The sequence below is a fragment of the Gorilla gorilla genome, chromosome 2 (assembly GCF_029281585.2).
Source record: "Gorilla gorilla gorilla isolate KB3781 chromosome 2, NHGRI_mGorGor1-v2.1_pri, whole genome shotgun sequence".
NCBI lineage: Eukaryota > Metazoa > Chordata > Mammalia > Primates > Hominidae > Gorilla > Gorilla gorilla.
This window is the reverse complement of record NC_086017.1, coordinates 74,299,031-74,311,926: the sequence shown is the minus strand read 5'-3', so window position 1 is coordinate 74,311,926 and position 12,896 is coordinate 74,299,031. Positions and strand designations below refer to the sequence as shown.

At 42.6% G+C, this 12,896-nt stretch overlaps 1 long non-coding RNA gene across 2 annotated transcripts; it reads left to right on the top strand.

Moving 5' to 3' along the window:
• Positions 1-2,800: 2,800 nt before the first annotated feature.
• On the top strand, positions 2,801-11,697 carry LOC129532786 (uncharacterized). 2 transcript variants are annotated; one of them, XR_008678708.2, is made up of 3 exons: positions 2,801-2,938; positions 5,811-5,925; positions 10,457-11,697. It is a non-coding gene; the product is annotated as an uncharacterized lncRNA (long non-coding RNA). The 2 variants fall into 2 exon arrangements; XR_008678709.2 differs by lacking the exons at positions 2,801-2,938; positions 5,811-5,925 and adding exons at positions 6,769-6,829; positions 8,230-8,348.
• Positions 11,698-12,896: the final 1,199 nt, after the last annotated feature.

The window sequence follows — 12,896 nt, the reverse complement described above, 5'->3', positions numbered from 1 at the left end:
GAATTTGTGGTGCTCTTACCGGAAGACGGTATAAAGAATGTTGAGAAGTCAAAATGACAGGTTCTCATTGCATCATCCTTGAAGGGGCTGCAGGTACCTGTGTCCGATATTAAGCCAGGAACCAGCCTTTTCACATCTATACCCAACCTTATAGGGCAGAGCTCTACCAGATCTAAGAACCAGTTACCAGCTGGCCAGCTAGGGATGCCCAATACATAGCCATTGGTGCCCCACCAAAATCAAAAAGACCTAACCTCTAACTTCACTCCCTTTCCAGGCCGGAATGGATAAGGTGGGCTTGTTCGGCTGGCAAGCTGCTATTTGGTAACTCACTGCCCTCCTCTGCAAGGCCAGTTCAACTCAGAAAAGTTGTCGGCGGAATGGTTGCTGGGTCCTGATTTAGAGCAGTCCTTTCTTTGCCAGCTCTGGTCTTCAGTTGTACTCTGGGGCTTTAATCTCTAGTGGTGTGGGTGCCCCACCAAGTCTCTGTTCTTGAGAAAGAACAGACCTGAATTGAAAGCATGATGTGTAATAAATGGAACCCCTTTGCCCTGCTTTATAGGGTCTATTAAGTCTATTAAGCTTCCTGGTGAATATCATTGAAAATTAAGCTGATTTTTAAAACTGCAGTGGCTCTATTTTGCTTTCTTCCCCCAAATCCCACCTTTCTACCTTGACCTTTTTCCTGCTGTTTGGCAGCTGCTGTCTTTAAGGAATGCCACTTGGCTCCACGATATTCATGGGGCATTTTTGATGGGCATTGCTTTGGGAAAGGGCAAGATTCTGCCTCTTTCTGACAGTATCGTCTTCCAAAGCTGCATGGCAACTCATCCTTCGGCAGGGCATCCATCGTGTAGAAGCTCTTGGAGCTATGAAAAGAAGATTCTGTTTCCTCTACTCCCCAGGGATTGCCCATCACTCTTGCGGTACTACACACCATCCCCATCCTTTGAATGCCAAACCTCTTCATCGAGCTGGGAGAAAATGTTGGGAGAAGGCTGGGGAGGGGGAAAGCAAACACTAGTCAGTGTGTTCACTCTGATTACACCATTGTGGGTGAGACAATAGCTACTGTGAATACAAGCAGGCAGGGTTCAATGCCGCTTTCTTCCCCTCCTCAATGCAATTTTGATCCAGCCAGGGCTACCCTGCAATTTTGATCCAGCTCAGTCTAACTGGGGCAGCCCAACCTGGAAACCAAGCCTCTCTCTGTGAGGGGGTGGCTCCTCTCATCATTTGGGAGGTTATTGGGACCATGGTTGGAACGTCCCATGAACGTGGGCCACTCCAAACCCACCAGAGCCTCCATGAACCAGCCTAATTGTTATTAAAACACATCTTTGATATAGACATGATTGCAAGTACCAGTTACTAAGCTGTTGTCCCTCACCCCAGGGCCCACCAACCACTGTTTTGTGATGCAGTGGTTGGGGCTGCCATTTCTCCCGACCAGCTGGTGCCACATTTGGTTCTGCCACTAGGAGGCACCAGAGGGAGATGGCAAAATTGAAGGATTTAAGAGGGCCTCCCACCTTCTAGTTTGCATCAGCTTCACCCTGGCAATAGCAGTTTGTTTCAGTCTCTAGCTTTCTCAACACACTCAGTACCAGCCTCTTAATCATTACTCTGCTCCGTAATTTACAAAATGTTCCTACTTAACAACGCCAGCCAGATGCAATGGCTCAGTGTGTAATCTCAACACTTTGGGAGGCAGAAACAACAGGATTGCTTGAGGCTAGGAGTTTAAGACCAGCCTGGGCAGTATAGCGAGACCCCATCCCTGCAAAAAGTTTGAAAGTTAGCCAGGTGTGGTGGTGCACACCTCTAGTCCCAGCTGTTCAGGAGGCTGAGGTGGGAGGATCACTTGAGCCCAGGAGTATGAGGCTGCAGTGAGCTATAATTATGCCACTGCACACCAGCCTGGGCAACAGAGTGAGACCCTGCCTCAAAACAACAACAACAAAAAACACCTCTGGTGTTTTTTTTTTGTTTGTGTGTGTGTGTGTGTGTTTTAAATCTCAGCTCTGTGTGTGCAATTTCACTCACAACAAAGAAGAGAAGCATCAACAGCTGGTACAATAGGGAGCAGGGTCCCCTCCTTCCTAAAGATCCAATTTCATCCCGGCTGGTGGATAAGGCTAAGAAGATAAAAAAATGACCTTTCACCTCTGGGGACAGTAATGTAAAATTAATTCGAGGCTTTGAACCTAATGAGCTGGCCCATCCTGGTGCGTACCCCATGAATAACACAGTATGTGCACAGCCAGCAGCCCAGCGATCTTTCTTCCTCTGATGGGGCTTGAGATGAGAGGGGGGATGAGAAAGAAACTCATTTTGAAAAATAATCCTCAGAGGAGAGAGGTCTGCTAGGTCTTCATAAACCCAGTATTAGAGGGAGGAAGGGGGGGAGGGGAGGAAGAGAGAGAGAGAGGGAAAGAGAGAGAGAATTATGTGCTTTTAATCTGCTTAGCTTTTCACTGCTGAATAGCTAAAGGGCTCAGACAGGCAAGAATATTGTGAGGTGGTTAAGTCCATGAACTTGGAGTTAGACCCCTTGGGGTCTAGGCTTGATTTGTGACTTTTTAGCTGTGTGATCTCCAGCATGTTTTTAAACTTGTGTTTTTGGGATGTTTGGATTAGATAGTACATAGAAATTGCTTGTGTTTAGGCTAAGAATCTGGTGATTTTTGCATTTTTTGGTGGTGATTGAGGAAGGGGGGAGCAAATCGAGGGTGATTTATCTACAGAATATGAAGTCTGAGGTTTCTGCTCTGACAAGAGGAAGTGTCTAACAGCAGAAGACAAAAGTGAAACCGGGCTGATGCGAATCACTGGGAAACGGGCTTTGGCACCTCCAGAGAATGAACTGTTTCATAGCCTAGCTGACCAGCCATGAAAATGGCTGCCTGGAGAGGCAGTGATCAGCCCATCCCTGCAGGTATGCAAACAGAAGCTCTCTCCACTGTATGAAAGGATGTGTTCACTTCTTTCTTTCTTTTTTTTTTTTTTTTTTTTTTTGGGGGACAAAGCCTTGCTCTGTCGCCAGGCTGAAGTGCAGTGGTGCTGTCTCGGCTATCTGCAACCTCTACTTCCCGGGTTCAAGTGATTCTCCTGCCTCAGCCTCCTGAGTAGCTGGGATTACAGGCACATGCCACCACACCCAGCTAATTTTTTTTTTTTTTTGTATTTTTAGCAGAGACAGGGTTTCACCATGTTGGTCAGGATGGTTTCGATCTCTTGACCTTGTGATCCGCCTGCCTAGGCCTCCCAAAGTGATGGGAGTACAGGCGTGAGCCATCGCTCCCGGCCTGTGTTCACTTATTTCTAAGGATCTTTCTCCCATTCAAATGCTGGCTATTCCACTTGCTAATTGTGTTGCCTGGGTCATTGAATTTCTTGGAGGCTGGGCTGCTTTATCTGTGGAATCAGGCCAATGGTGCTATAGGCCTCCCTCTTAAGATCTCCCTCCCTTTCCCTTTTACTCCCTCCCTGCCACCAACTAATGCTCATGATGTGCTGGGCACTGTGCTAGTCTTGGGAGATACTCAGAGGAAGAAGATGGTATAAGCACTCCCTTGGAAAATACTCAAACATTTAGTTTTAGGTTTAGAAGAAGACAGACAGATGAACAGATAATTATAAAGTAATTCCATAGATGCACTGATGAGATATGCATTGAGTATTCTGGAAGCACAGGGGAGTGCATCTAACTCTTCAGGTGTGAGGCAGAGATGGGGTCAGAGAATGCTTTGGTATTGGGCATTAGTGTAATAATTAGATGGTGGGGTATCTCTGGCAGAGGAAGCCATATGAACAAAGACCCAGGGACAAGAAGACAGCATGGTGTGCAGGGAACTATATAAAAGGCAGCACAGCCAGGATAAAAAATGTGAGGGAAGGGTGACGGGAAATAAGGCTGAAGAGGTAGACAGGGGCTAGATCACAGATGCCCTTCTCTTCCATGTTGCAAATGTGAACCATGAAACATCAGGCTGATTTTAAGTAGGAGACTGGCATGTTTGGGTTTCCATTTGGAACGACCTCTCTGGAGACTGTATAGAGGATGAGTTAGGAGGAGGCAAGGCCAGACCACCAGCTAGCAGTGTTGAAGTCAGGAAGTCATCTAAGCTAGAATGACGATGCCACGAAACATGCTTCTTACGGGGTTGTGGTGAGAATCTGATGATGGAATGCCCCGGGAAGCCTGTAGTAAGACATGAACTGCTTCCCACAAGCCAAGGGTCATTATAATTATGATCACTCTATAAAACATTCGTTTGGGTGCCCGTCATATAAACTGGGTCCCCCCATCACTTACCCAAACAGTGGCAACAAAATCCATACATTTGGTCAAAACCAGTGTAAATGGTTGTTGGGCTTAACAAGAACCCTTTAAAAAGTAATGAAACCACTGGGTTGAGAAATAATTTTGCAGATGCTTCTGGGATACAAAGGACTAAATTTTGGTGCTGCTGGAAAGAATGGGGGAGAGAAGCACAATATTAAATTTTGGGCAAACTTGAAATGCACAATTAAATGCAGGCAAACTGGGAGGGCAGATGATACTCTTTGAATAAAACTTATAATAGATTTGGCACAAGAGGGTACTGGAGATGGGCCCAAATGTCTCAAATTTGCTGAACTGTTTTTGCAGACAGCTGGGAATTTACCAGCATTTTCTTTTTTTTTTTTTTTTTTTTAAACCAGAATATTTTGGATTTTGTAGATATGCCCTGGAATGCCCCATCTCAGGGAAGGCTAGAGGAATGTCTCAGTGCAAGTGTGGTGTCTGCTTCTACTGATGTTTATGGCAGAGCTGAAAATTGTCTTTAAAATTAACAATAGATGTGCATAAATCTTCCTCAGTTACCTAGCAACTGATACAAGACGATGCTGAGGTTCACAGGGCTGGGTGGAGGTAAACCTGTTTTAGGAAATACCTGGGAACATTTTAGTAATGCCTGGAGATCGCTTGGAGGGAATGGAAAACAAATTAACATGACTAATTAAATGTTTGAATTCCTTTGTTTTTTGTTTTTGGTCCTGGGTTTTTTTGTTTGTTAGTTTGTTTTTGGTTTTTGTAAAAATCAAATCAAATAACAAAAAGGTTTCCTAAATCTCTGAGGTTTCTAGCAACAACGAGGGTTTTACAAAGACTAGCTAATTTCTGAGGCCCCTTTCAAGGCTAAAATTTTTAGCCACGTATTAGCCGTATTGCCTCATGAGTAAAATGAGAGGTTAAACTAGGGGAATTGTAGTTTCATCCACATTTCTAGGGTGTATGGTGCAATAGGGCTTTTAGACCAGTTTTGCTGAATCAGACACCAAAGGCATGAATCTGGAATCAAAGTGAATTTTTTTAAAAAGAAAAGATGTTGAAATAATGAAGCAAAGAGACATGGGACTTAAGGAATACATACACACACACACATACACACACATACATTTATTCTCCGTGTGTATGCGTGTATGTATTTTTATTTATAAAAATCAGTTTATACATTAGGGTCCAGGTTACAGATTCAATGCTACACGGCCCAGTAGGTGACACAGCTACGTCCCTTGCCCAGGAACCACAGTGAGCCAGAGAATGGCGGCCTAGGGCTTCCGGATCTGTTGATTTTTCAAATAGCCAGAAATCCAGAATTTGTGTAGAATCTCCTGTTGTTAAAATATTGACAACTAATTTGAAGTGTTTTTAAGAAGCACTGTGTGGGCTCAAAGTGAATCTGCCTTAAAGCAAAAGTTCCAAATGTGTAATTATCTTTTTACATATTATATGGTTAATTAAGACTCGCTTTATTTGACAGGGTGAAGATAAGCTTGTACAGGCCACTGGCTAACACAGTTCATCCCATGCCTCCTACATACCAAGCACTGTGCCAGGCGCTTTTCACATCTGGCATCCTCAGAATCCTCCAAAAGGTGGGTGATATGGTTTTGCTGTGTCCTCACCCAAATCTCATCTTGAATTGTAGCTCCCATAATCCCCACATGTTGTGGGAGGGACTTGGTGGGAGATAATCGAATCATGGGGGCAGTTTCTCACATATTATTCTCATGATAGTGAATAAGTCTCATGAGATCTGATGTTTTTATAAGGGGTTTCTGCTGTGGCTTGGCTCTCATTGTCTCTTGCCAACATCATGTACAAAGTGCCTTTGGCCTTTCTGCCATGATTGTGAGGCCTCCCCAGATATGTGGAACTGTGAGTCCATTAAAACTCTTTTTCTTCCCAGTCTCAGGTATCTCTTTATCAGCAGCTTGAAAATGGACTAATACAGTGGGTGTTATTTATCACAAGAGTTTGGTCTCTAGTATAAAGATGAGGATGCTGAGGCTGGGATGCTAAAATTTTTGGCCACATATTAGCTCTATTGACTATGTAGCCAATATGTAATACGTAGCCAAAAATTTCAGCATGCAGGGGCATGCTGAAGATCAGGTGGCTCCTGAGTCCTAGACCCTCCATTTCAAGTCCCTTCTCTCTGACTCTAACTCTCCAGCTGCCTGCTCTTAGGACTCTGACTTACCTGAAACATTTCTCTGAAGATGTGTTAGGAAGCTGTCTTAGTTTGCTAGGGCTGTCATAACCAAGTACCCCAGACTGGGTGGTTTAAAAAACGGACATTTATTTTCTCCTAATTCTGCAGGCTGGACGTCCAAGATCAAGGCTGGTTTCTTCTGAGGCCTCTCCCCCTGGCTTGCAGTTGACTGTCTTCTCCCTGTGTCTTCATATGGTCTTCCCTGTATGTGTGTGTGTGTGTGTGTGTGTGTGTTTGTGTGTCTGTGTCCTGATCTTTTCTTATAAGGACACCAGTTATATTAGGTAAGGAGCCACCTGAATGACCTATGTTTATCTTACTTACCCCTTTAAAGATTCTATTTCCAGATACAGTCACATTCTGAGATATCAGGGATTAGGACTTGAACATATGAATTTGCGGGGGGAGGGGTGGGGGTGGCATAATTCAACCTGAAACAGAAGCCATCAAATTTTTCCCCTCATTTCTTTCCCTTGAATATTATTATTGGAAGGACAGAGAGAGATTTTCTGAGCCCAAGGAATTGGAGCACCTGAGGGGAGGTGCTTATCTCCTGACCCCCACCCCCCTAGGTGACCTGGCTGGCCGCAGCTCAGCCCAGAAGAAGTGGTATATTCGCACACTGGAGCCACAGTTAACCAGTTCCCAAACCACAGTTTCGATATTTTAGAATGCATAAAACATGAGATCACATTTAGCAATGGCACTGTTTTATTTGGCATCGCTGGGTATATCCGCGTGTGTCTTCATCTAAAATAATACTGATGCAGATGAGAAGCATTATTTATCATGTCAAAAATTAGAAACAACCTCAATGTCCAACAATGGGGTTTAATAGGATAGAATTTTATGCAGCCTTTGGAAACTGCTGTGGAAAAGTATTTGTGGTGTGAGAAAATAATCACGACAGATGAAGTGGGGGGAAAAAGCAGGTTGCAAAGAAATAGGTATAGTTGGATCCCAATTTTTTGAAAAAGGTTTATTACATGTACATATTTATATGTATATATGTGTGTATATATGTGTTCACCTGGAAGGCTATATCCCAAAATATTTAAAATTGTTTTCTTGCAGTGATGGAATTATGTGTACTTTAAGTTTTTTTTTCTGTTTTTCTAAGTGTGTGTCCCATATTTTCTAAAATAGACATATTACTTTTGCAATTCAGGGGAAAACCTTAAAGATAAAAATCTTGATATCCACTCGGTTTATAGAAAGTTTCCTCTAACTTAGCCTTTTTCATAAGGAGCTGCCTCACAGCTTTCCACATATGGCTGCATTTACAAAAATGTAATTTACTCACCATTTTCCAGATACAGCTCTCAGCCACAATTACCTGGATTCTAGAATAATTTTTGTGACTGGCCTGAGAACCTCTTCTCTATTTTTGTTTTTCCACCTGGCACTATTTTCTCATTAAAGGAGTTTTAGGAGTGAATGCAGAGAAAGCGTGGAGCCCCAAAGACCTGGAAAAAAAAAGCCCTTAAAATAAATAAATCAGTGGACTAGTTTAATGTGTCTAAAATATCATCCAAGGAGACCCAAAAAGAAGCAGGATGTACCTTCACAGTGACTTTGTTCCTTCTATTTCTCTTTACTTATTTGAGAGATCCTTTAAGCACACTTCCCTTTTAACAGAATGTGCTTTGGCTAAATACTCCTATGATGTTATGCTTTTACAAAGGAGAGGTTCATGGAGGATAATGCTGTCAGGCTTGGAAGCAGCAGTAGAGATCACGTTGCCCAGCTCTTGGCATCATTGGTTCCCAAAGCTCTGAATCCCCTGGAGAGCTTTTGTAAAAGGTCAGTGCTCCACAACATGACAGAAATAGAAGGGGCCTGGGGCTGTGGGTTGTGAAAGCTGTGATTCTTTTGATGCTCAGCCAGGTTGAGGAACCCACTTCCCTACAGCTCCTGCATTCCCTCCTCAATGTCACAATAGGTGATTACCTGAACACTTGTAGAGATGGAAAATTCTCTTCCTCAAGAGCTAGCCTTTTCCATTCTTGGACTGCTGTGCCTATTGTAATTCTTTTTTTTTTTTTCATATAATCTAGATTCCTCCAATTCAGGGAGCAAAAAATGGAGACATTTTGTTAGTGTAACCCAAATAAATCCCAAGGCCCCATGTAGTCCAATCTCTGCGTAGAGCCACATCTTCCAAAGTGAAAATAATTACAATGGAGACTTTACCTGCAATACCCAGAGAATGTTATAAGGGGCCCAGCTGATAACCCATGGTAGCATTTCTCAAAATCCTTTTCTCTTTCTTTCTTGATTTTCTCAGTTATACCAAAGCTTCTCATTCACCACCCCAAACCCAAACATCTCCAAGAGCAGCCCACTTGCCTTTTCAGGCTCTCTGTCTTTGACCTCTGTTCTCTCTCAGCAATACAGTATTTAGGTTGATTTTGCCTCTCTGACTGCCTTCATCCCTCTCTCTGCCTTGCCCATTACCCAGACTTTTCACAACAAAGGAGAGCCCATGAAATGTCTAATAAACAAAAATCTTTCCTCCTTTCTTCCATTCTACCTGGGCCTGTTTCTTTTTGCCCAACATCCTGATTTTGCATTTTTTTAAGCCAGAAACTGGGGAAAGGAGAAGCAGATATCAAAGACAAAATTCCCTTTATTGAAAATGACAGGAAAGGGTTAAAATTGGGCACTGTTGCACATTAATAAGCCTTGTGTTCATCACAATAATTACTTCCCCATCTGCCATTGCAAGACCACAGACCCCTACATGGTTTACACATTTGCTCCTCATTCTTCTTGCCATCTCCCCACCCCTAACATGTGTCATAGGTGTTCACAAACAAATCCCATCAACTACCAACTCAGGTATGTATTTTTTTTCCCCATGCCCTACTCTAGTTCCCTCCCTCTGATAATGTCTATGGCTAAGTTCTTCCCTGATTACCATGTTGGGGGATATTAAACAATACTGCTTCATGCACCAGTGACTTATAGTGAATTATGCCATCACACTTAGAATTTTAGTCTCTTCATGAGCTAAACCTGATGACTTAATTTCTCTGTGTGTCAGCTTCCTCATCTGTAAATGGGCAACCATAAAAATCTTTCTCAAGGTGTTGTGAGAATTAACTTGAGTAAAGTGCTTAGCACTGAAAAATGTTGGCTCTCTACATATACCAACATTTCCATTCTTCTTTTTACCATTCTTTTTTGGAGGGGACAGGAAGAAGAGAAAGGTGAGTCTGCTAGGAAGTGAAGAGGACCTGGTGAAGACTTAGAGCAGGAGCCAGCAAACTATGCTAGACCAAACTGGACCTACCGCCTGCTTTTGTAAACAAAGCTATATTGAAACACTGTCACTCTCCTTCATCTATGGCACTTTTGTACTACAATTGTGGAGTTGAGTTGTTGCAATAAAGACTGTATGATCCACAAAGCCTTAAATATTTCCTATCTGACCCTGTACAGAAAAATTTGCCAACTCCTGATTTAGAATATAAAAACAGAATCACTTTTTCATACACTTTGCCATTGATGAGATGAATGTCATATGAGGCTTTCTCTTTCAAGTGAAGTGGTTAACTATTGTCTGAGTTTCTGCATCTGAGTCAACCCTTACCGACAGCAAGAGTTAACATCTCTGAGGCCTAATCCAAAATAAGGTTATGTTCTTTAGAAGCCTGGCCAGTTCTCCTAGGAATACAAGGAATGCAGTGTGAGATAGTATTGCAATTCTGATAAGGCCACTGGGACAGGGATGCCCAAGGGCTCATGCATGTCCGTGCTTCTCCTCTTCTTAGGCCCAAAGCTAGATGATGCTTTCCAGTTCTCTTGCAGTAAAGGAGGCCATGTCTCAAGCTTGTGCCAATGAAATTTGGGGAAAATATGTCCACCAGTCCTCACTGACTCTTTACCTTCTCTTTTCTTGTCTGCAGGTCAGATTCAGACAATCCGGTGGAGCACTCTGAAATTTAGAGGAAGTGGTCAAATAGAATTTTCTGGAATTATGGAAATCTTCTATTTTGTGCATCTAGTATAGTAGAATCTAGTCACATGTGGCTTTTGAGAACTGGAAATATGGCTAATGCAACAGAGAAAGTGAACTTTTACTTTTGATTCATTTAAACATAAATGGTCACATATGACATCACTGCCATATTGGACATTGCAGTTCTGGAAGATGGCAGATGCAGCCCTCAGAAGAATTATAAGCCTGAATGTCTGGGCGGAGCAGAGCACTACCTTCCCACTCGCTCTTCCCCTCCTCTCGCCCCCTCCCCTGCCTCACTTGCATCAGACTATGATGTGAGCAAATGCATGAAACAGCTCTTTTGATAGGCCTGTGAGACTTGCTGTTCATTGGACTAGCTAGGCTGCTCTGACTCATACAGATCCAAATCCTGGCAACCACTTTTATGAAGAAATGGCAATTCAGTCTACTTGTCCATTTTACATGCCCAAGGAATGTGAGGGGCCTCTGCTTGGATCTAGTTTTCAACCTAGTCTATGGCATTGATTATCCTTTTAAAAGACAAAAGAGGTGACTTCATGGGCACTTAACATCTTGGCCATACTGACCCCAGTTGCACGCTATGTAGGAAGTTTTAGTCCATTTAAACTGAAGTTCCAATTTTTTTTTTTTAACAACCATTTAAAAATTGTACATGTCCCATACATGACAGAGAAAGGGTTGTCTGGTTGGATGATTTTTGGCTTGCAAAAAGAGAACACAAAAGAAAAGCATACGTTTTAATACTCAAGAGACCAAATTCTCTGCTGAAGAGGAAATGAACTACATATCCAGAAGGGTCCTACCAAGAGGCCAAACAGACTGTGTTCTCTTGGGGGAGTTCTCAGTGTTGATGAGAACACCACTTTTTTTTTTTTTTTTTTTTTAGTCATTTCCAAGGTGAGATATTGACTTGCTGCTGGAGCAGAACAACTAGTCTCTCTTTTATTGCTAGCAGCAGATTAAGGGTCTTGCAAGTTTCAGGCAGCAGCAGAGAAATGGTCTTGCAAGTTTCAGTCCAAAGCAAGAAGAGCTAGGATTGCACCAGCTGTCTCACCTACTCTGTGCTCACCTGTTTCTGGATGAAGCACGGTGACATCTGTTTTATTGTAAATAGAACCAACTTTGGAATCAAATGGAACCTGTATTAAAATCCTGAATCCGTCAGTAGCTTGGACAAGTCACTTCACTTCTCTGAACCTTGTTTTATTCCAGTTAGGAATAATAGTAAGCCAGTCCCACAGAGCTGTAGCAAGGTTAAAATGAATGGTTGTCTGTAGAAGCATTTAAAATAGGGCTTCATACAGAGCCAGTACCTGGGGAGACTGAGGGTTTGAACCACATAGTTCCACTCTGGCAAATCACAGAGGGGCTGTAGGATGGTCCTTTAAGGGGGATGTGTTATGGGTTAATTGGAACAGTGCTTCTTAAACTCCAGTGTGCATTCATATTGCTTAGGGGTTTTGTTTAAATGCAGATTCTGAGTTACTAGGATTATGCAATTTGAATGAGCTTGCAGATAATTTCATGGCTGCTGGTCTCTGACATCACCTTTGAGAAGCAAAGAATTAAAAGTCTTGTCCTGATCTGTCTCCTTCTCCTGTTATCTGTGCAAAAGAGATATACTGTCTACTTTGCATAGTGAGATGGCAGGTATAAAAGTAAGATGAGGATAATGTAGCATGAGCACAGAGAAGGAAAACCTAGGAGGATGAGTAAAGAAATCATGGGAAAAGAGATGGATTCAAGGCTTTCAATCCTGACTAGACTTTAAATTCACCTGGAGAGCTTTAAAAAAACTAGCCATTGTCTGGTCCCAGGAATACTGATTTAATTGATTAGGATGGGACCAGACATGACATATTAAAGAAAATAACTCCCCAGATTATTCTAGTGTGTAGCCAGGGTTAAGAACTTCTGGGCTAGACAAATGAGACAACTTTCCCAGATGGAAAGAATCAGGAAGGGGCCTTATCAAGATATTATGTCAGGTTTGGTTTTCAGGGGGCTGATAGGAAAGAAAAAGAAACGCTTCATGGAAATTGCAGGTAAGACAGTCCAATTGGTTGAAACCTTGACAAATCAGACCATTTGATCAAATTGTTCCCAAAACATGAAAACTCTGTCTCAACCGAAATAATCACTTAGCTCTGGGACTTTAAAGCAACCTGTTTGTCTGTTGGGAAGCTAGGGTAAATGTGAGAAGTGAAATCCATGCCATTTTCTGGAACTGGAGACTTTTTAATAATTTCATTAACATTGTCCGTTTGGTTGTCCTCTGTGATCAGAAGCTGTCGAATGATGTTCATTTGAGTACAGAAGCCAGCCTTTTCTGTAGCATTAACCAGGCCTCAGTCCACTGGATC